The sequence below is a fragment of the Narcine bancroftii genome, chromosome 2, assembly GCF_036971445.1.
Source record: "Narcine bancroftii isolate sNarBan1 chromosome 2, sNarBan1.hap1, whole genome shotgun sequence".
Classification (NCBI taxonomy): Eukaryota; Metazoa; Chordata; class Chondrichthyes; order Torpediniformes; family Narcinidae; genus Narcine; species Narcine bancroftii.
Genome location: NC_091470.1, coordinates 353,744,505 through 353,769,009, shown reverse-complemented (window position 1 = coordinate 353,769,009; position 24,505 = coordinate 353,744,505). Strand labels below are relative to the sequence as shown.

At 42.8% G+C, this 24,505-nt stretch overlaps 1 protein-coding gene across 5 annotated transcripts in view; it reads right to left on the bottom strand.

Moving 5' to 3' along the window:
- Positions 1-24,505, bottom strand: part of LOC138755770 (rho GTPase-activating protein 28-like) — a 213,469-nt gene that overhangs the window by 154,493 nt on the left and 34,471 nt on the right. Inside the window, exon 1 of one of the 5 annotated variants that reach the window (XM_069922345.1) lies at positions 12,904-13,200. The exons of 2 other annotated variants lie outside the window; for them this stretch is intronic. The gene's annotated coding sequence lies outside the window, so the exon portion shown is untranslated. Of the gene's footprint in view, positions 1-7,134; positions 7,307-12,492; positions 12,644-12,903; positions 13,201-24,505 lie in introns of those variants that run through there. 2 more of the 5 variants (XM_069922346.1, XM_069922342.1) reach the window with 2 other exon arrangements.

Genomic DNA, 24,505 nt, shown 5'->3' with positions numbered 1-24,505 from the left:
GTCAGTTAAGGGATTCCCCAAGGGAAAAACAACAAGAACAACAGAAGAGTTTTACAGTGACGAGTAGGAAGTGTTGACATGATCAGGGGCCTTCATGAGGATTATATTCAGGAACTTCTCTGCAATGTATAATTGTATCACTAAAACGTAGGAGCATTTCAGTTGCCCCTTAACTTTTAAGCCAGAACACATGGCTGTCTTGCTTCCACTGGCCAGATGCAATTTGCTCAGGGAATTTAGTTTGTCATTTCAGGTGGTGGATCAAAATGACCCAATATTTAATGCATCATTTATATTTGGACCTCATCAATACTCCATCAAAGGTGAGACACTAAGTCAAGAAGGCAGCCATCGTCATCATATCACCTCTTTTTCCTGCTATCTTCAGGCAGAAGAAGCCGGAAGACCAGATCCTTCAAGTTGAAGGACGGCACGGTTGGTGTAGTGGTTAGTGCAAAACTGTTACAGTGCCGACAATCGGGACCAGGGTTCAAATTCCGTGTTTCTATAAGGAGTGTGCATGTTCTCCCCGTGTCTGTGTGGGTTTTTCCCAGGGGGCTCCAGTTTCCTCCCACCGTTCGAAACATATCGGGGGTGTAGGTTAATTGGGTATAAATTTGGCAACATGGATTTGTGGGCTAAAATAGCCTGTTAACATGCATAATGGCCAAATTAATTTTTTTTTTAAAAAAACAAGTATTTTTTCCAACAGGTATCAGGCTCTTGAACCTCCACTTGTTACACCAATCAGGAACTGTTCCAACACTACAAAAGAACTGTCTGTGCTATTGCCAAGTCACCTTTCTTGCATTAAGATAACTATGAATATTTATTATCTCTCTTTTGTATTTATTGCCTGTTTTCAGTTCAATTAAGTATACAATTGTGGTTGTTTTTCCACAAAGTACTTGCAGTATTTAAGAATTTCAGTACATTATTCCAATGTATATGACATTAAACATGATCATTACTTTTCAGTTTCTCTGGTTCTACATTCAGCAAGGTTACTTTTCCCTCTGAGCAATTATAATAACATGCTAAGGTACCATTTACAGACATTCAGCCTGTGATACCACAGATTTAGGGATGACCTATTCCGTGACATTCCTTGGGCTTTCCTGGGGCGTTAAGTGGTGAGACACGAAACCAATCCTTAGAAATTTTCTTCTCCCTTTCCCAAAAAGCATTAGTGCATTTCAATTGGCTCCCTTAGTCCTCAACACAATCAGACCCGGCAAGGGATCTTGTACAGTTCCACTACTGAGTGAGCTTACAGGGCAACAGAGAAACCATGGATCAAACCCAAGCCTAGAAGTTCCCTTCAGATATATTTTAATGATGGCCAGAAACATTGTCACAGTGACAAAGGACCACAATAACTGTTAAAGTTAATATTCAAAAAATCCTTTTATAAAGCATTGTTTTAAGACTTCCAAAGGCAACTCAGTTCAAACCATCACCTTCAGACTCCACCAAAAATTAACCAACTTGAGCATCATGAGCGACTCAGAAAACATTATCATTCAAATTAACAATATATTCCACAAATTGTGTATTCACATCAAATGAATTAGAAGGGGTGCAAAGGAGATTTGCCAGACATGACCAGGACTGGGGGACTCGAGTTATAGGGGAGAGGTTGGGTTCTTTGTCTCGAAAGCAAAGGAAACTGAGGGGCGATCTTAGAAGTTTACAGAATCAAGAGGGACACAGATAGAGTGAACACTTGCAGTCTTTCTCTGTGGGACACTAAAACCACAAAATGTTAGATACAACTAAAATGTAAATATGGCAGATACCTCAGAACTTGACAAATAACAATGTTATGGTTTATATTTCATTCAAATGACTCATTGAAGGGTTTCGCTAATCCAACTGCTGACAATTCACCCAGCTGACTGAGCGTTGTAAAAATAACTAGAAATCTGACACAACAATGACTCTTCGTCATGCAGACTGGAAAGAAATGAAACTATAGAAAATAACACCTTTTAAACCAAAAGTACAGAGTTATTCCCAAAGCTTCACACACTCTCAGTTTCTTTTTAAACAGCATTTTTGCTCTCATTTCCACTTTTCATCCCAGATCACAACCAACAGTCTTCAAATTAGCATTACATTTGCTGTGCTCTTCTGGAGAGCGATTTGCATTTTCTGTGCCCAATAAATACCACCCCCAAAAAATTATGTCCTCCACACTAATTCTCAGTATTCATTAAAAAAAAATCATTTGCTTTTACGGTTGCACCTTCAACACTCCCCCCTTCCCCATTTAGCTTCCATGTTGTTCCCTCTCCCCCACTTCCACAGGAGAAACCACCTGGAGATGGACAACTGAGGACATAGACATCCACTAGTGCAGTGCCCACAGAAAACAGAACAACTAACTGTGTTTCTAATATGGCAAAAAAGTATGTATCATTAATCATAAATGAGGAACTCACCATAATAGTAGTCAAAAAGAAATTGGCCTCCAAAGATCTCAATCTAAACCAAGAACTTTAATAAAGCAAATGATGGCTGTAGCTCTTGTTTGAGGCCTCCCCAGCTTTGCCAATCTACCTTCTTCCACTCCATCAACCCTCACACACAATGATTTGCCCCAAGTCTGGTTTCTACTCGCTATTCTCAAAAGGTCAATACACAACTTTCAAAGTTGGCCATCGTTAAAGGGATCACTGCAGTCCACAGGTGAAAAAAAACCTAGCAGAGTACGGACCTGCAAGGAGAAGAGGTCCTCCAGTGGACCTCACAGTCAAAGCATTGTGGTGCACTGATAATGAAAGCTAAAGTCACCTAGCCCCAGCCTTCAACCTCAGCATTCAACGGCCGGGATGTTGGCCTGCCTGTATAACCAACTCTTCACCCACCCCAATTAAACCTACAGTGCTCAAATCGCCTCCATTCTCTGACCACCAATGCAACCCATCCACAAACTCTGAGGGATTCAGAGAGGATGTTTAAAGGAGATCTGAGGGGTACATTTTTCACTCCAAGTGTCGTTGTCATCGGGGAATGAGATGCCAGGGGTGGTGCTGGAGGCAGCTGGACAGGTAAATCTTTTTAAATTTAGACATACAGCACAGTAACAGGCCCTTCCAGGCCACGAGTCCATACCATCCAATTGACCTACAACTCCCATATGTTTTTTTGAAGGGTGGGAGGAAACTGGACCAGACAGAGGAAACCCATGCAGATACGGGTAGAACATACAAGCTTCTTACAGGTAGTGCCAGATTCTAACCTGGATCATTGCGCTAACTGATACATTAACTGTGCTGCCCTAAATGTACAGGGAATAGAGGGACATGGAATTAATATAGACAACTGTAATGAGTATGGATAGGCATAATGGTGGGCATAGATATGATAGGCTTAGGGGCCTGTTTCTTTGCCCCACCATAAAGCAACATTCTTTAGGGTGATCAATTCACCATGAGAAAAGGATTCTGATCCAAATGAATGGGGACAGGATTCATTCTAATCCTCTCACTCAAAGCCCAGGAGACCACAAACAAAATGAACATTGCTCCAGTACAAATACATGCATGGAAAAAAAATAATTTCTGCATTATGCTCTCATTATTAGAACTAGCCTTTATTATCTAAATCTCCGAAAGCAACCTTCTAGAACAAAAACTGCAACTTTCTCTTTAACATTCCGTGGCAACACACACCACTGGAAAATTCACTCAAGGGCATGAAACACACGTCTTTCTCCGACTCCTCCACCCCACCCCCACCCCCTGTTATCTCTGCTTTTAAATAGACAAGATTACCTACAACCATTTATTCCATCCTTTGACAGCCATTAAAGAAATGCCCACAGCGCGGAACTGCAAGATGAAACAGCATTGCTTATCACGAGTCAGATAGGGTTTTAGCAAAATCTAGTAAAAATATCACTGGCCAGTAGAAAATCATAATCGCAACCAACATTCGCAAAGCAGTACGTTAACTTTATTGCTGCCTAATCACTCTGGTGGGATGAATGTCTTTCATCTTATTCTTGTCACATGTGGACAGATCTTGACCTTACAGTATTTCATCCCACTTATGAAGTGAAACATGAAAGTCTGCTACAGAAAGTCTGTAGTAAAAACTCTTATGGATGCTGTGAGATCAACCTAGTTCCTCTAGTATTTCTGTGTGTTTTTAGAACCAGGCAAAGCAGAGTTTGCATGAACGAATAACGAACCAACAGGTCAAGCTCCCAGGGGTGAGGGAATATGAGATGCACACACATGGACACAATTGGCAGCAGAGTGGTGCAGCGGTTAGTGCTGCTGCCAAGCATCTCCAATGACTTGGGATCAAACTCGACCTTAGGTGCTGTCTAGGTGGATTTCAACACATTCTCCCCAAGTTTGTCTCCGAGGTTCCAGTTTTCCAACAGATCCCAAAGTCATGCTGGTAGGTTTAAGTGTTACCCATAATTTGCTCCTAGTGTAGCTGGATGGCAGGAGAACAGGACAGTAAAGATGCATTCATCAGGATGTTCTTTATCGACTACAATTCATCATCCCCTCAAAACTGATGAGCAAATTCCAAGACTTGGCACTCAACACCCCACTGTGTAATTGGATCACAGATTTCCTCTCCTCCAAACCACAATTGGTAAGAAGATCTCCTTCACAATCTCCATCAGTACTGGGCTACCACAGGGTTCTTAGCCCCCTGCTCTACTCACTTTACACCTATGAGTGTGTGGCTCGGTACAACAATAATACAATCCACAAATTTGCCGATGACACCGCAGTAGTGGGTTGTATAAAGAAAGATGATGAGTCAGTGTACTGATTGAAAACTTGGCTGAATGGTGCACCAACAGTAACCTTGCACCCATTGTCACCAAAACCAAGGAGCGGATTGTTAACTTCAGGAAGGGAAAGCCAGAGATTAGACAATCCAGTGATCATTGGGGTATCAGAAGTGGAGTAGGCGAGCAAAGTTCTTGGAAGTCACCATCTTGGAGAATCTTTCCTGGACCCAAAACACTAATGGCATTGTGAAGAAAGCACAACAGCCCCTCTACTTCCTCAGGAGTTGGCAGAGGTTTGGTATGATGCCAGAAATCCAAACAAATCTCTGAAGATGTGTGGTGGAAAGTGTGCTCACCAGCTGCATCATGGTCTGGTATGGGCGCACCAATACTCCTGAATGTAAAGCCCTCTAAAAGGTAGCAGACATAGCCAGGACATCGCAGGCAAACCCTCCCCATTATTTAGAACATCTAAAGCGAACACTGCCATTGGAGAGCAGCAGCAATCATCAAGGATCTAAACCATCCAGCACACGCTCTGTTCTCGCTGCTACCATCAGGGAAAAGTTATAGGTGCCACAAGACTTGTATCAGCAGGTTCAGGAATGCCTGCTACCCCTCCACCATCAAACTCCTTAACATCAATCAATCAGGGACTCATTTAAGGACTTGTGCACTTCACTGATTTTTAAAAATTCTCTCTGTATTCCACAGTCAGTTTGTTTACATTTGTTTTCTGTTTACAGTTCTTTGTTTACATGTATACGCTGTGTACAGTTTTGTTTGCACTACCAATAAGTGGTAATTCTGCCTCACCCACAAAAAAAGAATCTCAGGGTGGTATATGATGTCAATAAATCTGAATTGGAGGGGACCTGCAGGGCATGCAAGAGAGGAAATAAATGAGCGAATGGGACTGAGGGGAATGACTTGAGAACATGCATGGACTTAATGGGCCAACTCTTTTAAGTCATTAGTAGATATTAGTAAACAAGAAAACAAAGACTTGTCTTCATACAGTTACTTGTATTAACCAAAATAACTCAGAGCCAGTGAGAAGTTAAGAATGGAAGTTCAACCCTCAGCTCAGTAATATTTCTACCATCTCCAATGTGATACCACAAGTCCCCTCCACGCAGAAAAGGTACAAAGCAAGAGCATCAGAAAGGTTTTGTGAATTTGTTCAAATTAGGTCTTCAAAATGCAATGGGACACTGCTGGGAATTTAAACAGAACTCAAGAGAGAATTTTGCACCCCCAAAGCTGACACATACCCTCACTATGCACCCCTTCCCCCATATCTCCTCATTCACTCACCTCCACCTTACTTGCAAATGTCCCTTCACTGCCTCCTAACTGCTGAAGACTTTTGCAAACAACTCAGAATTATTTTTGGCAGAGGGGCGTTTGTTGTCATGACCATAGAAGACTTTCAACAAAATAATGTTGCTCAAACAGGACAAAGGCATTCTCAGGATCAACAAACTCAGACTAAACAAAGCAAAAAATGATTAATAGTCCCTTAAAATTAAACCAAGCAACATTTTCTCTGGTCATTGGGATAGAAAGTGAAGGAACAATCAGAGGTATCAGGAGTCTTATTGAAGAGCATAGACACAAAGACAAACCAGAACAGACACACACAAAACATTGGAGAGGAGTACAGTAGCAGATATTCAGGAAAAAAAGCTCCTTGAAATATGTCATTCCATCTCCAAAGACAACATTGAGGCAGTTTTCTATATTATGGTGTCAAAGAAATGAAAGTCCAAGACAAGCTGAATGGATTTAAACCATAAGACCACAAGTTATTAGAGTAGAATTAGGCAATCCAGCCTATTGCATCTGCCCCGCCATTCAATTATGGCTGATTTACTATCCTTTTCAACCCCATTCTCCTGCCTTTGCTATTGACCACTGAAGCCCATATTGGTTGCATGTTGACCATCTATTCAATCCCCGTCCACATACAACAGTAAAATGTTCAATAAAGTATTTTCAGTTTTCGCGTCTGTTTAATTTCCTCCTGTTAACTGCTTCCACCATCCACCCATACTGGAAGCAACTACAATGGCTTTAGATAGGCCACACCACAAGTCTCTTCCCTAGAATTTAACAACCACAAGTCGGCAGTAAGTCAAACAAGGAGTCTCTAAAGGAGAATTGCCATTGAAGAAAACTTTATGGAGTGACAACTCCCCCCAACCCCACCCCCAACCAAGTCACGCCAACAAAATTCATTTTCCTTCAACAGATCATCGACAGACCGAATGTAAAATGTGCCCTTCTTACAACAAAAATTGCTTAAAGAACATACAGACGATGGGTGGGCTAAGGATTAAAAGTTATTTAAACATTTAAAAAGGACTTACGTGGTCGAGGGAACTTCAACAACAGACTTAATGCATCTGCTCCTCAGAAAAACACTAATTCTACACACTGCCCTATCTCCATGGAGTCACAAGGTCTCCCAATATAACAAGACTGCCTAACTTTGAGACATTTCTCTGAGCTAGCAAAACAGAAAGATATTAAGTTTCCTGCCTTGGTAATCAAACCATGCACAACACAGCTACTATTTAAACAAGTGATAATCGGAGGACAAATTCTTTTAGACCCTTTTTCCAATTACGCAGAGCTATTTTATCTCACTCATTTTTGCAACAAATCAATTCATTGAACTAAGCTGTTCAGCTGAGCATACCTCCTCTTTAATCCAGCAGTCAGGCCCTGTAACAACTGAGAGATTAACTCTGAATCACTGTTCCTTTTCAAACTGACAGGTTTTTTTTTTCGTCCACCTCCCTTCATGTCTAAAATTGCTGTAAAATGCGTATCCATCACCACATTTGAGGTTTTCTGTTTTCATTAGACACAAATACTAAACACTAATGAGATTCATGTTAATTTACATTGACAAACATGCGGTGAAATTTGAAATTAAAAGGCCATGAATTTCACAAAATATTTTGGAAAACTTCTTTGTTTGAAGAAGAGACACGTCATTTCTACCAAGCATTTAGCACAGCACATCAAACTGATTTTTTTACAATTACACGTGCATCCTTCCTTCCTAAAAAGAACAACCATTTCCGTTTTTTTTTAAAATCTCATTAGCTGTTTTATGCTTTATAACAACTCCCCAAAGAAAGCTCACAAATCTCTCAACGAAATACTTCAAATCGTAATGCCTGACCATGCCTAAAAACTGGCTTGGAAAAAGATGACTGTTTCTCCAATAATTTTCCTCCAATTTCTCTCAAATCGCCCAAATGAAACTGGGGGATTCAATTTTGAAAAATCCCACTTATGAATCAGAGACAGTGGGATTACAATATAATCAGTGAAAAGCTTGTCTCCTGAGAGGGAGGCCGAGACATCCAGAAAAGGAAGCAAAGTGATGGAAATGGTCCAAGTGAATGTGAATGAGAGGTGTCACAAGGTTGATGAAATTGACAAGGTCCACACAGGTGCAAATGGCAACCTCGATGTAATCATCGCTGTAGTGGAGAACGTTGCAGAGGGATGCCAGAGTAGATATGGGACAAGAACCGTTCCACACAGCCAGGGAAAAAGCAGGTATATCTCGGGCCCATGGTTACAACTTCAATTTGAATCAAGGGAGAGGTATCTATTTTTTTTAGTGGAAGAACAAGTTCTGCCAAGAGGATAAGAAGGTTGGTGGAAGGGAAACTGATTAGATCGATTTGACAAAGAACCACGGGGCCTTGAAGCCTTCCCTGGTGGGGAAAAGGGCTTGACAGCCACGGTGAAGATGAGGCAACGTGGATCAGGGAATCAGAAGTGGTGGCGAGCATGCAAGGTGTCCTTGATGTTGGTAGGAATAAGCTGAACGAGAGGGGACAAGTTGACGACAATAATGAGTTCATTGTCTTGAACAATGTACATTTGCTCAGAAATTCTTACTTGCTGCAGCTGAACAGATATTTTTAAAGAAGAACAACCACATACTATCTACTTAAATTAAAAATACAATAAATAGACAACCAATAAATAAATAAATAAATTCCATGGTTAGCCTGGGGCAATTAAAAAAAAGTGACTGAGCTGAAGTGCAAGACAGAGGGAGGTCTGAGGAAATTAATTTGGCAATAAGAGCGGGCAGAAACAATGGGTGTACCAGAGCAGCACGATATGTCAAGTTTAGGTGGGACAATGAGACAGAAGTCTGGGGTTGGGGTACTGTCGAGTTGGTGGCTGACAAGGGCTGATCCCCTGAAGTGATGAGATCTGCGATGATGAGTACAAGTATGGCCTGATGTTCATTGCTGTGGTCACAGCACAATCCGCCAGACGACAACGGCACCTCGCTGGCTTGATGATAAAGTCAAGATTGGTGCGGAGTATGGGGAGAGCTGCATGGTCAGGGGCCAAGGTCAGCAGAGAAGTTGAAGTGGTTGACATCACATTGGCAAGTGGAAGTTAAAGGGTCGAGAGAGGGCAAAAGACGAGGTCAGAATGAGATGTCAAAATGGGAGAGGAGTTAAGGAAACAGGAGGAAAGGTCAAAGGCTGGGTTCTAGGATACCCTGTCAAAAGAAGATGGCTCAGAGGCAGAGAGGAAAGGGTTTGAAATCATGCCTGGCCCAGAGAACATTAATGTTCAGGGACAAGGGTGCAAAGACAAGGTCTCTGCTGAGGACTGTCCACTTAACATCAAAACAGGATGTCAGAGGGGACGGTGCTAAGCAGGGGTTGAAGCAAGGCAGAGAAGAATAATGGGGGAGGAGGGAAGGGGGACTCAGAAGAGAGGAGCAGAGGGAAGAAAAGGGGTGAGGATGATGTTTGGATTGGGGACAGGATAAGAGTCTGGAGGGAGGTGGGGACAGAGCGGGATGGGAAAGAGCATTAAGATTCCTGCAGGATGTCTAGTACCTCAGGAAAGAGACGGCAGGTGAGCCGCCGGACCCCCGGTGAAATAATGAAGGAGGCATGGCTGAAGCTTGGAGTGCAGCTACGTCACAATTGCAGCAACCTGTTTTTAATTCTGACCTCCTTTATGGGGACAGCATGTTGTCCCAGTGACCACATGGGTTCCCCCACCCCACCCCATCCTACCAGGGGCTCCATTTTCTTACCACATCACAAAGAAGTGCCTGAGGACGGGACAATTGATGACTGTAAATTCTCCTTGATGCAGGTGGTGGCAGAAGAATCAGAGGGGAGTAAACAGGTAGCCGGGAATTGTGAGATGGGTTTGCTCTGAAAGCTGGCATGGACTCATTGGGTTGAATAGCCTCCTTGTGTACTGGGAAAAGTAAACAAATAAAATGAGGCATCCGCAGACACCAAATTGTTTCTTCGGGTCCTGTAAATTCTATTTTATACAATTCTAAAGTTGTAGAGTAACACAGAGGTTATGTTACAGGACTAGCCAAGAAATATGATCCCAAACCATATTCAACTCCCACTGTGACAGCCAGACACACCTAAATATTGACGTATAAATAATTTTGAGCTTAAGATTCTATAATGAGTGCTGGTGAACATCACTGTGAAACTTCTCAGGTCAAAAAGATATAGGAGCAAGAGTAGATCATGTTCCCCCTCAAACACGCAAAGAAGAACAAAGATGTCTGCACCGAACACAATGCTAATTAAAAAAAATGAATCTTGAATCCAAAATTGGTAACCCTTCATTTGCAGCCATACCCCAATAATTTTGGATTTCCCCACAAGCAGCAATGCCTCAGCATCACCCCTGTCGAGCTCCTCAGAATCAGCACATTTCGACAAGCTCTCTTTTCATTCCTCCACTGAGAACGAACCCAATTTTTTCTTCAAACAGCAACTCTTCACCACAGGAATCAGCCTTGTGATCCTTCTCGCAACTGACTCCGTTGGATGCACAAATAAAGAGCCACATTTTTTTTAAATTAGGCAAACAGCATGGTAACAGGCTATTTAGGCCCACAAATCCATGCCACCAAATTAAAGTACTCTAGTACGTTTAAAATGGTGGGAGGAAACCAGAGCCCCTGGGGAAATCCCACACAGACATGGGGAGAGCATACCAATTCCTTACAGACAACACAAGATTCAAACCCAATGTACTTGATACAGACCCAGCCACATCATGTATGATTGTTTTCTTAAAAGCACCATACTAGAGAAGTCCATTGACAAATGTTGCCCACACACCCATCATGTATTGCCTACCCCAACAACCTTGACCTGATTGAGAGGAAGTTTCAGGTTACATCAAGTTTGGAATCACATATGCGTCAGAGCAGGCTAAAGACGTTTCTTCCAAGTGAACCAGACTGGATTTTTCCACAATCCATTGAATTGGTTTTGGTTTCTTCACTCTAGATACATTTAATGAGCTGAATTGAAATTCAGTCTGTCATCAGTAAAGAGACTCTGCACGCACAGCTAACTAACCATATCACTGTCCACTTGCCTGGAAATGTTCTCGTGTTAAAACTTGTTTTATTGCAAATGAATTACAACTGGCTGAAAACCAGCCTTAGAAAGATCCGTTAGGGAGCCAAAGGCTTTCACAGGTCACAGGATCAGTCGCAACTTGCCTAATGTGTTGCAATGATTAAAACATACAGAAACTAAATCCCCAAGTCATCACATTTTATCGGAACAGATACAGATACACCATTAATGGAGACCATTTCGGAATGCAATCTATCCACAGTTTCAAAATAATGTGGATTCTAAAAATATTGAGATGAATTGTTTAAACCTATTTTTGGGGGGCCAGCTGACTGTAAAGAACAGCTGAAGTCCATCCCAGCAGAGAAATCCTTGTGGATTAAGTTTGAAGGAACCGTCTGGATCCCCTTTCGTTTTCATTGTAATTTATCGTCAAAATATACAATCATTTTACAGCACAGACAATGGACATTAAACCCATCACATCTGTGACTACTTCCTGGAGGTGACATTGGCACTTTGTGCTATTCCCCTGGTTCGTGCCATTAACATTTATTTTCCTTCTGACTACTTTTAAATTGGAAATTTGTATTTTAATGTTGATACACGAAGGGTTCCAGCAGTGTATGCTTAGGTTGACTGGACAATGTTAATTGCACCCAGTCACTTGGTATAGGGATGGTTGGTTTCAGTTGCAAGCCCCACACAGACAGTGCTCGAGATCAGTGATGAACCTGGTCCTGAGATTGTGAGACATCAGCTCCAGCTAAGTTCAACTCCACCATTTACTGTACTAAAAAAACAAAATATGCCAGGTATCATCTGTGCAAAGAGAAATAGAGCTACTGTTTTTTGGTCCATGGTCTTTTATCTGAACTGGGAAAGAGAGAAAAAGGTTAAAGTTAAATGGTAGAGAGAGCAGGACAAAGGAAATATCTCTAAGAAGATGAGGCCACAATTGTTATGGGAATAGATTAATGGGGGTAGTTAGAGACAGAAAAAGAAAAAAAAACAAAGAAATGTCTCTCTCCCGGTCTCCTTTCCTCTAGCCCCACACTCACTTCCCTCTCCATTCGAAAATGTCTCTCTCCCGGTCTCCTTTCCTCTAGCCCCACACTCACTTCCCTCTCCATTCGAGACCCTCATCCCCTTTCATCACATCAACCCTCCCACCCATATCCACTGCCGACCTCTTACCTGTTAGCCTGTGCTCCCCTCCTGTCCCTCCTTCTCTCCTCCCCCCAGCTCCGCCTTTTTATTCAGGCACCTGTCTACTTTTCGCTCATATCTTGATGAAGGGCTCAGGTCCGAAGTTTCACTTACCCTTTAGATCCTTTAGATGCTTCGTGGCCTGCCGAGTTTCTCCAGCACTTTTGTATTGCACTACAATCACCACATCTGCAGACCTTCCTATTTAACTTTAATGAAATCTGTTTACCATCTTGGCATTCAAGTCTGGATTGCAAATTTAAATACCGCAGTGAATAAACTTTCCTTGTACATTATGACAAAGTTTAATACTGAGGCATAAAAGAAATGATGTCAAATTTGCAGATGGTGTGACAAGATAATAAACACTAAAGCAAGATGCAGCAGGGTACAAAGTCTTAAGCTTCTAGATCCCAACACAGTGGTCGCAAGAGTGAAAAGCAGGAACCCATGCTGAAAATCATAAACTGTACTTCAGATATCCAAAATAAAAGTATAAAATGCAGTAAAAATGCAACAGTTCACCCCAGTTCTGACGAAGGAACGCAGATCTATAACGGAATCCGCTTCTCTTTTCACACTTGCTGCCCGACTGGCTGTGCTTTTCCCGCTTGCTGCCCGACTGGCTGTGCTTTTCCCGCTTGCTGCCCGACTGGCTGTGCTTTTCCCGCAGTTCCTCAGTTTGCTCTCCTTATTGACGGATGCCAATTCTCAGAGCCTCGACAAGCATTTAGATCTTGTACGAAAGAGGGGGCTCCATGTATTACATCTGAGGGTGGAGACGTTACAAGGGATCCTTGGCAAAATCTGAACCTTCTCTATCAGCATTCAAGCAATAACTGAAAGATTACATGGAGATTAAATGTGAAACATAAAGAATGAAACAGCTCACATGACTAGCGCATGTTAAGACAATTATGTCATCTTGCTTGCTTTCCTCTCTTTAAAGAATTCACCATCCACCCTGAAGCTTTGTTCCAGAAAGCTGCCAGGACTCTAAGCACTGGTGTCGAGAAAATGTATGAGAAGTTGACATGGGTTATTTGACTAAATAACCAGGAAGTTTTTTTTTTAAAAAGTCCCCTCCTTCCAATTAATTTTTTGTAAGGTATACCAGTAGATTTGCAAAGGGAAGGGCTAGTTCCTCCACATACAAGTATTTAACTCTATAGGACATGCAATTCATGAAGCAGACTGCGAGAATTCATGACGTATAAAGAGCAGCCAGAACCAATGTCGGCGTCAAATGTGCTTTGGTTTCACATAGATGCTTCATGTTGTTAATCATGTCCAGCATATCACATCTGCTCAGTTTGCACCGCAGCAGAGCAAGACCATAAGGTATTCTTGTGCTGAACAGCAATTCAATGCACTGTCGAGCACCGATTACACTAAAGCTTACTTCGCCTTTGTCTCACCTCCACCAGGTGCTGCTTGTCACCAACCAAAGAGCTGAAGTGTCATTATTCCTGTACAAGTCCTACGATCAAAATAAATAAAGGAAGTGTTACCCCACCACAGTGAACAAGGTCAGTAAAAACTGAGGAAGCAGTGTTTGCCTGAAGCAATCGGATCAGTGCTTTCTTCCATAGCATAGATTGGCTTAAAGTTGCAAACTTTTTCAATATCTACTCTGTTGCAATCTTTTCAGTAGCCTGGTGATCCTTGTTATGGAAAAGTTGCAGAATGGTGCATTTTTAAAGAGAAATGTCATGAGGCAATTGATAAAAGAAACACAATCCAAAGAAGCTCCAGGTGATAAATAGAGGGTTCCTGATCTTTGGCGACACCGGGAATTCTACTGTCCCAACTCTCTGTGACTAACTAAACAAAGAAAGAGAATTACTCTTATAGAAATATAAAATAATCTCCATATTAACTCTTCCTCATCACTCCATTCCAGTCTGAAGAAGGGCATCTTTCTTTTACAGCTTCATTCCTTCAGAGTGGGGTCTCTCAACACGCATCTCAATGTCTCCCCCAGTTCCTCACGCTGAACTTCTCCATCAGCTATTTAGGCCTCTCCTCCACCTGAAGGCCCAATTAATCAAGGACAATCTTTCCCTGCCCTCCAGCCCTTTAGCTATGTACGTGTTGAAATGGGTCTATAAACACTTTAGCCACCCAGGAGTAGCTGCTTTTTAAAATGGATCCATGCAATACAGTGATTGTAAAACTATCGTCATTTTGAGGCGCTAATACCATCAACATTAAAAAAAAATCTTTTAGACATCCAGCACAGTAACAAGCCGTTTTGGCCTATGTGTGTGTGCCACCCAATTTACACACAATTAGCCTGCACCCCCACCCCCCCCCCCCCCACATGTTTTTGAAGGGTGGGAGGAAATCAGAGCACCCAGGGAAAAACCACACAGCCACAGGGAGAAGTACAAACTCCGGATTCGAACCCGGGTTGCTGCCTCTATAATAGCTATGCGCTAATTCCTACACTAACCGTACCGCCCCTATTCAGTTCCTGAAGTGAAGGGATGATTACCAAGAAGCCACACACTGTTTTTCCTGGATTACACAACTGACACAATGGTGACCAATTTGATATTACTTTGGCAATTTGTACAGACCTTACCCCATGTGAGGCACCTTTGCACATTCTCCACATCTTTCACTCAGTACGGCATTTAACACCACTGATCAGGAAACTCCAAGATCTGGGATTCATCACCCCACTGTGTAATTGGATCCTTGATTTCCCTACCTACAGATGATAATCTCCCCCACACTCTCCATTAGGTCCAGAGCACAACAGGACGGTGCTCATACCCCTTGTTCTACTCACTTTACACCCTCTGACTGTGCAGCTCGGTATGACAAACCACCACCTACAAATTCACTGATGATGACACGGTAGAGGATTGTGTAAAAAGGGGAGATGAATCACCATATAGGAGAGAGACTGAAAACTTGGCTGAATCTCTCTTTGGCTTGGCTTCGCGGACAAAGATTTATGGAGGGGTAATGTCCACGTCAGCTGCAGGCTCGTTTGTGGCTGACAAGGGAAAATTGGTTGGTTGGGGTTGGATTTTTCCTCCTTTGTCTTTTGTCAGTGAGGTGGGCTCTGCGGTCTTCTTCAAAGGAGGTTGCTGCCCGCCGAACTGTGAGGCGCCAAGATGCACAGTTTGAGGCGATATCAGCCCACTGGCGGTGGTCAATGTGGCAGGCACCAAGCGATTTCTTTAGGCAGTCCTTGTACCTCTTCTTTGGTGCACCTCTGTCACAGTGGCCAGTGGAGAGCTCGCCATATAACACGATCTTGGGAAGGCAATGGTCCTCCATTCTGGAGACGTGACCTACCCAGCGCAGTTGGATCTTCAACAGCGTGGATTCGATGATGTCGGCCTCTGCCATCTCGAGTACTTCGATGTTAGGGATGAAGTCGCTCCAATGAATGTTGAGGATGGAGCGGAGACAACGCTGGTGGAAGCGTTCTAGGAGCTGTAGGTGATGCCGGTAGAGGACCCATGATTCGGAGCCGAACAGGAGTGTGGGTATGACAACGGCTCTGTATATGCTAATCTTTGTGAGGTTTTTCAGTTGGTTGTTTTTCCAGACTCTTTTGTGTAGTCTTCCAAAGGTGCTATTTGCCTTGGCGAGTCTGTTGTCTATCTCGTTGTCGATCTTTGCATCCGATTAAATGGTGCAGCCGAGATAGATAAACTGGTTGACCGTTTTGAGTTTTGTGTGCCCGATGGAGATGTGGGGGGGGGGGGGGGCTGGTAGTCATGGTGGGGAGCTGGCTGATGGAGGACCTCAGTTTTATTCAGGCTGACTTCCAGGCCAAACATTTTGGCAGTTTCCGCAAAACAGGACGTCAAGCGCTGAAGAGCTAGCTCTCAATGGGCAACTAAAGCGGCATCGTCTGCAAAGAGTAATTCACGGACAAGTTGCTCTTGTGTCTTGGTGTGAGCTTGCAGGCGCCTCAGATTGAAGAGACTGCCATCCGTGCGGTACCGGACGTAAACAGCGTCTTCATTGTTGAGGTCTTTCATGGCTTGTTTCAGCATCATACTGAAGAAGATTGAAAAGAGGGTTGGTGCGAGAACGCAGCCTTGCTTCACGCCATTGTTAATGGAGAAGGGTTCAGAGAGCTCATTGCTGTATCTGATCCGACCTTGTTGGTTTTCGTGCAGTTGGATAACCATGTTGAGGAACTTTTGGGGGCATCCGAGGCGCTCTAGTATTTGCCAAAGCCCTTTCCTGCTCACGGTGTCGAAGGCTTTGGTGAGGTCAACAAAGGTGATGTAGAGTCCTTTGTTTTGTTCTCTGCACTTTTCTTGGAGCTGTCTGAGGGCAAAGACCATGTCAGTAGTTCCTCTGTTTGCGCGAAAGCCGCACTGTGATTCTGGGAGAACATTCTCGGCGATATTAGGTATTATTCTATTTAGGAGAATCCTAGTGAAGATTTTGCCTGCAATGGAGAGCAGCGTGATTCCCCTGTAGTTTGAGCAGTCTGATTTCTCGCCTTTGTTTTTGTACGGGGTGATGATGGTGGCATCATGAAGGTCCTGAGGCAGTTTTCCTTGGTCCCAGCAGAGCTTGAAAAACTCATTCAGTCTGGCATGCAGAGTTTTGCCGCCAGCCTTACAGACCTCTGGGGGGATTCCATCCATACCTGCTGCTTTGCCACTTTTCAGTTGTTCAATGGCCTTATATGTCTCTTCCCGGGTGAGGACCTCATCCAGCTCTAGCCTTAGGGGCTAGGAGCTGGAGCAGGGCGGATTCTTGGACTGAGCGGTTGGCACTGAAAAGAGATTGGAAGTGTTCTGACCATCGGTTGAGGATGGAGATCTTGTCGCTGAGGAGGAATTTACCGTCTGAGCTGCGCAGCGGGCTTTGGACTTGGGGTGAGGGGCCGTACACAGCCTTTAGAGCCTCGTAAAAACCCCTGAAGTCGCCAATGTCCGTGCTGAGCTGGGTTCATTTGACGAGGCTAGTCCACTACTCATTTTGTATCTCCCGGAGTTTGCGCTGAAGATGGTGCATGTGTGACGGAAGGCTTGATTCTTCTCTGGCCAGGACGGCTTTGCAAGGTGAGCCTGGTGGACAGCTCGCTTCTTTGCCAGCAGCTCCTGGATTTCCTGGTTGTTTTCGTCAAATGGCTGAATGGTACACCAACAATAAACTCGCACTCATTGTCACCTAAACCAAGGAGCTGTTTGTGGACTTCAGGAAGGAAAAATCAGATATGTACAATCCAGTGATTACTGGGGGATCAGAAGTGAACAAATTTAAGTTCTTGGGAGTCATCATCTCAGAGGATTTTTCCTGGACCCAACAATTATGGCATCGTGAAGAAAACACATCAGCATCTCTACTTCCTCAGGAGCTTGCAGAGGTTTGGTATGACATCAGAAACCCTGACAAGTTTCTACAGATGTATAGTGGAAAGTCTGCTGACCGGCTGCATCATGGTCTGGTATGGAGACACCAATACCCCTGAGTGTAAAGCCCCTGTAAAAGGTAGTGAACACAGCTCAGAACATCACGGGCAAAACCCTCTACACCATCGAGAACATCGACAGGGAATGCTGCCGTCAGAGAGCAGCAGCAATCATCGAGGATCCGCACCACCCAGCACACGGTCTGTTCTTGCTTCTCCCATCAGGAAAGAGGTATCGATTCCACAAGACTCGCACCAGCTGCTACCCCTCCACCATCAGACTCCTCAACAACAAAATTCAATCAAGGACTCATTTAAGGACTCTTACTTTTGCCCTTTGTTGTTTGTTTTTCTTCCCTCTCTGTATTCCACAGTCAGTTTGTTTACATTGCTTCATTTGTTTACATGTGTACATTTCTTTTTGCACTACCAGGAAGTGGTAATTCTGCATCACCGACAGGAAAAAGAATCTCAGAGTTATATGTAATGTCATATACTTGGACAATAAATCTGAAAACACCAGATGATGCCATTCCAGTCTAACACTCCTTTAGGAGAAGGAAACTTACACTGAACTCATAGTCCCAGGAAAGACTGTCATTGGGAACACCCAGGACAATTACCATATATGTCAGCATATAAAGCGACTCATGTATGAGACGACTCCTCTGAATTTCCATCAAAAATATAGGGTTTGAGCTATACTTGCTGTATACCCAAAGTCTGACACTTACCACTGACCAGTGGAGTGATCCTGCTAGGCACATTTAACATACTAATTCACAATATTTTAAAAGCAAACTATGCAGTAAAATTTAAAATTTTATTAGCATATTTTAAAATAAACCACCGTCTGCTCCTTTAATGGGCGATTTAAAGCTTGTACAGACCTGTCGGCAGTTGGACTGGGTGGACAGGGCTGAGTCTTCACAGATCATCAACTGTTGGAAATGGCAACTGGTGTATGCTGTTAGCTTCGTTTGTTGTGTTGTTATTTTAAGGTATGTTGGACAGGTTTATAATACATTTTTATTGTTAATACAAGACTCAGATTTTATACTCGGTGTATAAGATGACCCCTAAATTTGGGCATTTTTAAGTTTCAAACACCATCTTATACAGCGACATATGTGGTGTATATTCTTTGATTGCTGCACTAAATTGGAACTTGGTAAGGTAGGCCCCCCATATAATAGATCTTTATGGCCACACCCCAACCATAAGCTGAACCCCGTGTTTTCAAAGCTCCCCTCATCTCTTGCCCCCCTCACCCCCCCCCCCCGCCCCCCCCAACATCCTGAAAAGCATATTCTGTGTCTCCTGCCATCGACGTTGCGTGCCTGGCAGGGTAATTCCTGTGATTTGTTTCAGATTACCAGCATCTGCAACTTCTCCTTTCCAGTCAATTAATCAATGGTCTGACATTTGGAAAATGAATGTATTAAAAGCACAGAAAAGTGGACAAGGTCAAAACAAATAGATTTGTGAATATCTCAATAAACAACACTTCCAGGTGCAAGAAAGTGTATCCATATTTATATAGACAGAAAAGTTACAATGAATGAGTCTGCAAGACCTTCAATTAAAAGATCACGAAAATAATAGGAACATTTGTGATTTTACTCATCAATGTAGCGTATAAAAGGGAGTCATTCGAAAAATGACAAGGGATTACCCTTGGAAGTCAACTGAATCAATACATTCAGAAATTAGTCAGGATACAGAAGTATTTATTATAACTGTAAATTGAATCATACCCTTTCTTGTCAATGAAAAGTGATAGAGAATCAAAGAGCAGTGCAAAACTAAAATAGGCCCATTGATCTTTGTTGACCTTATCATCCATCTATATTCATTCATTCAAGACCATAAGACACAGAAGCAGAAATAGGCTATTAAGCCCACCGAGTCTGTTCCACTCAGCCCCACTTTCTCCCGATAGCCTTTGATGTCCTGGCAAATCAAGAACCTATCAATCCCTATCTGAAATACGCCCAATGAGCTGGCCTCCACAACCACCTGCACCAACAAATTCCACAGATTTACCACCCTCAAGCTCAATAAATTCCTCCGCATCTTTGTTCCAAGTGGACACCCTCCAATCCTGAAGTTGTGACCTCTTATCCTCGACTATCCCACCATGGAACCTTTCTACATCTACTCGGCCCAAAGTCTTGCGTTGGCATAGCACCTTTCATAATTTATCCCAGCATCTCCTATCAGTAGTAATGACTAGATAACCCACATTAAGTGCTGTTGAGGGACACAGATTGGGATATCCAGAGAAATTCTTGTGCTTATTCAAAATAAGATCATGGGATCCTATGGCCACTCTTTAGAGCAGGTGGGGTCTGAGTTTAACATTTCATTCCAATCTAACATTCCCTAGCCTTTTTAGTTCAAAGTTTTGGTATGGGAATTGAACTCTCAATATTCTGTGGGAAAGATACCACATTTAATTTTTATGTTGTTTGCCTTTGTATCTTTCAGTACAAAAGAGTAAGGGTTTAGATTGAGGAATTCTCTGAAGGTGACAATATATACATTTGTCCAATTATCAGTATATTTCAAAGTACTATAATAACAATTAATTTTTTTTGATCCTGCTGTTCAACATGGTAGTTGATTGGGCAACTCACTGTCAAAAGACAAAGGAGGAAAAACCCAACACCCAACCCCAACCAACCAATTTTCCCTTGCAACCGCTGCAACCGTGTCTGCCTGTCCCGCATCGGACTTGTCAGCCACAAACGAGCCTGCAGCTGACGTGGACATTACCCCTCCATAAATCTTCATCCGTGAAGCCAAGCCAAACAAAGAAAGAAAAAGAGTTCAACAGTTGAAAGGCAATCGAGGTCAGAGACCCAAACATCACTATAAAACCGAGGGACCCTGTAGCAGAAAGGACTTCATCAGAGTGGGCTGAGTCAAAGTGGCAAGGCTTTGGATCAAGGAGCTTCAGCAATAAGATGCTGAGGTCCTGGTGCAGGAGTTGAAGTAAGAAAGGGCAACCCTATTCAAGCAGGTATGCACCTAGTACCTAACTCCCTGAACAGGTATGCACAGGATTTAGATGTCATTTTTTTTCCCCTCTAGTCATAAAAGAGTAAGAATTCAGATTGAGGAATCCCAGCCAAGGCTGGGGAATGCTCCTCTTGCAGAATGTGGGTCGTCAGAGAAGCCAGCATCGAGCTACAGCTCCTGATGAATCGAGTTAAGGAATTGAAGCTGGAGTTGTATGAACTCTGGATCATTCAGGAGGCAGAGGGGTGATAGGCAGGAGTTACAGGAATGCAATTACACCCAAGAGGCAGGAGGAGGATAGATGGTTGACAGTCAGGAGAGGGAAAGGCAACAGGCAGGCAGGGCAGGGCACCTGTGTGGTCGTAATAAGTATACCATTTTGGATACTGTTGGGGGCAGGGGGAAACAACCTACCAGGCACAAGCCACGGTGATCAGGTTTTTGGTCCAGAATCTGGTCCTGTGACTAAGAAGGGATGGGAGGTGAAAAGGTGAGCTGGAGAGATAGAGGGACAGATAAGAGGTTCTGTGGAAAAGATTGAATATCCCAGACGGTATGCTGCCTCCCTGGTGCCAAGGTGGGTAATATCTTAGATCAATTTCACAACATTCTCAGGAGGGAGGATGAGCAGCCTGATGTCATGGTCCATGTAGGCACCAACCAATGATGTGGGTAGGAAAGGTGAGGAGGTCCTGCAAGGGGAGTTCAGGGAATTAGGTACTAGGTTGAAGGACAGGATCTCCAGGGTTGTGATCTCAGGATTGCTACCTTTGCCACATACTAGAGAGGTTAGAAATAGAAGAGTAATGCAGCTTAACACATGACTAAAGACATGGTGCAGGATCAAGGGCTTCAGGTTTCTGAATCATTGGGCTTCCTTCCAGGAAAAGTGGGACCTGTTCTGATGGGAGGGTTTGCATCTGAACTGAAGGTTTTCTAGTGCTGTTCCTGTGGGTTTAAACTAGATTTGCCGGGGGATGGCCAGAGTGCCAGAGCAGATAGAGGAGTGAAGGAGGAAAAAGATGAAGTGAAAATTGCATGCACCGTTAGAAGTCAACGGGTTATATGTGGTGGAAATTTTCTAAAGTGCATCTATTTCAATGCAAGGAATATTGTAGGAAAGACAGGCAAGCTTAGAGCATGGATTGGCACATGGAATTATGACATTGTGCCCATTAGTGGAAAAACTTGGTTGCAAGAGGAACAGGACTGGCAGCTCAATGTTCTGGACTTCCATTGCTTTAGACACAATAGGAGGGGGGAATGAAAGGGGGAAGAGTGGTTTTGCTTGTCAGGGAAAATATCACCGCATTGTTCAGGTAAGACAGACCAGAGGGCTCATCTACTGAGGCTATATGGGTGGAGCGGAGGAACAGGAAAGGTAGGAACTCACTCATGTGGTTGTATTATACACTGCCCAATAGTCATCGAGAAATGGAGGAGCAAATCTGTAGAGAGATAGCAGACAACTGTAGGAAACATAAGGTTGTGATAGTAGGAAATTTTAATTTTCCACATATTGACTGAGACTCCCATACTGTAAAAGGGCTGGACCTCAACTTCAACATGAATCCTAACTCCAATATTCAATACTCTGATTTATGAAGGCCAACACATGGTATTTTTATGCTTTCTTTACCACCCTATCTACACGTGACTCAACTTTCAGAGAATTATGTACCAGAATTTCTAAATCCCTTTGTTCTACTGCACTCAATTGTCCATCATTTAATGTGTCTGATCCTTGATGATTATTCCTACCAAAATGTAGCACCTCACATTTATCAGTATTAAATTCCATCTGCCATCTTTCAGCCCACTCCTCTAACTGTCTTATATCCCACTGCAACTTTGATAACCTGTCCACAAAGCCCTTCTATCATCTGCAAACTTACTAATCTGATTTACCACCCTATCATCTAGATCATTAATATATATGTGACAAACAACAATAAACCCAGTACTGATCCCTGAAGCACTCCACAAGCCATCGGACTCCAAATGGACAAACAATTTTCCACCACTGCTCTCTGGCATCTTCCATCCAACCATTGTTTTTTTTTAATTTTTTTTTATTTTTCACACTATGAACCATACTAACCAAAATACACACAAACATTTCCCTCTTGAATATACACAGTGTCATTTTCTCCCCTTTTTCCCCTTCCCTTCCCTCCCTCCTTCACCCCCCCCTCCCCAGCCACTCAACATATATGATACATTAAACCCATTAAACAATGTCATCACACAATAAAAATAAACAAGAAATTTGAATCCATTTCACTACTTCAACATTAATACCTAATGATTGAACCTTCCGAACTAACCTCTTATGCAGAACCTTGTCAAAGGCCTTACTAAAGTCCATATAGACAATGTCCACAGCCTTACCCTCTTCCACCTTCTTAGTAACCTCCTCAAAAAACTCTGATTTGTTAAACATTATTTACCACGTAACCTTGTTGACTACTCTTAATCGATCCCTGTCTTTGCAAATAATTGTATGTAGCATCTCAAACAATATTCTTCATTAATTTACCCACCATCAACATCAGATACACAGGCCTATAATTACATGTTTACTTTTGGAGCCTTTTTAAAACAGCTACCCTCCAATCCTCTGGCACCTTTCCCATGGCCAGTGACATTTTATATATTTCTGTCAGAGCCGCCATTATTTGTACACTAACTTCCCTCAGGGTCAGATGAAGTAACTTGCCAGGACCCGGAGATTTATCCACCTTTATTCTCTTTAAAATAGCCATTACTAACTCCTCATTTATCTGTATATTATCCGTGACCTCCCTACCAGATTTTCCCACTTTACCTGGCTCAGTATTCTTTGCCTTAGTGAGTACTGAACAAAAAAAATATTTAAAATGCCATTTGTATCAAGTTAATTATGGAGAAGGATAGGTCTGGGCCTCGGGTTGAGATTCTAAATTGGAGAAAGGCCAATTTTGAGGAAATGAGAAAGGATCTACAGTGGTTCTCAATCTTTTTCTTTCCACTCACATGCCACTTTAAGTAATCCCTATGCCATCGTTGCTCTGATTAGCAAGGATTGCTTAAGATGGTATGTGAGTGGGAAGGGAAGGATGAGAATCACTGCTCTAGACCCAATTGTTACTGAAATATTGTACTTGAGAAAAATTGTCATTGGCCCATTTCCTTTGGAGTTACAAAACCATGCACATAACGAGTCCATTAAGTACAATTAAAACAGTGGTTTTTCAAACTTTTTCATTCCACTCAGACACCACCGTAAGCAATCCCTTTCTAATCATAGAGCACCTATAGCATAGGAAATACTTAAAGTGGGATATGAGTGCAAAGAAAAAGGTTGAGAACCACTGCACTAGGGTATATTATGAGCAAAAGGAGAGTAAGGGACAAAATTGTTCCCCTTGAAGAGTGCTCGGCTTTGTATGAAGCTAAAAAAGATGAGGAAATCTAAAAGGCTTTTATTTCCCCATCAGTATTCACTCAGGAAACAGGCACAGAGTCGTGGGAAGTAAGGAAAACAAGCAGTGAGATCATAGAACCTATACAGATTAAAGAGGAGAAAATGCTTGCTGTCTTAAAGCAAATATGGATGGATAAATTCCCAGAGCCTAACAAGGTATTTCCTTGGACCTTGAGGGAAGCTAGTGTAGAGGTTGCAAGGGCTCTGTCAGAAATATTTAAAATCTCCTTAGCCACGGG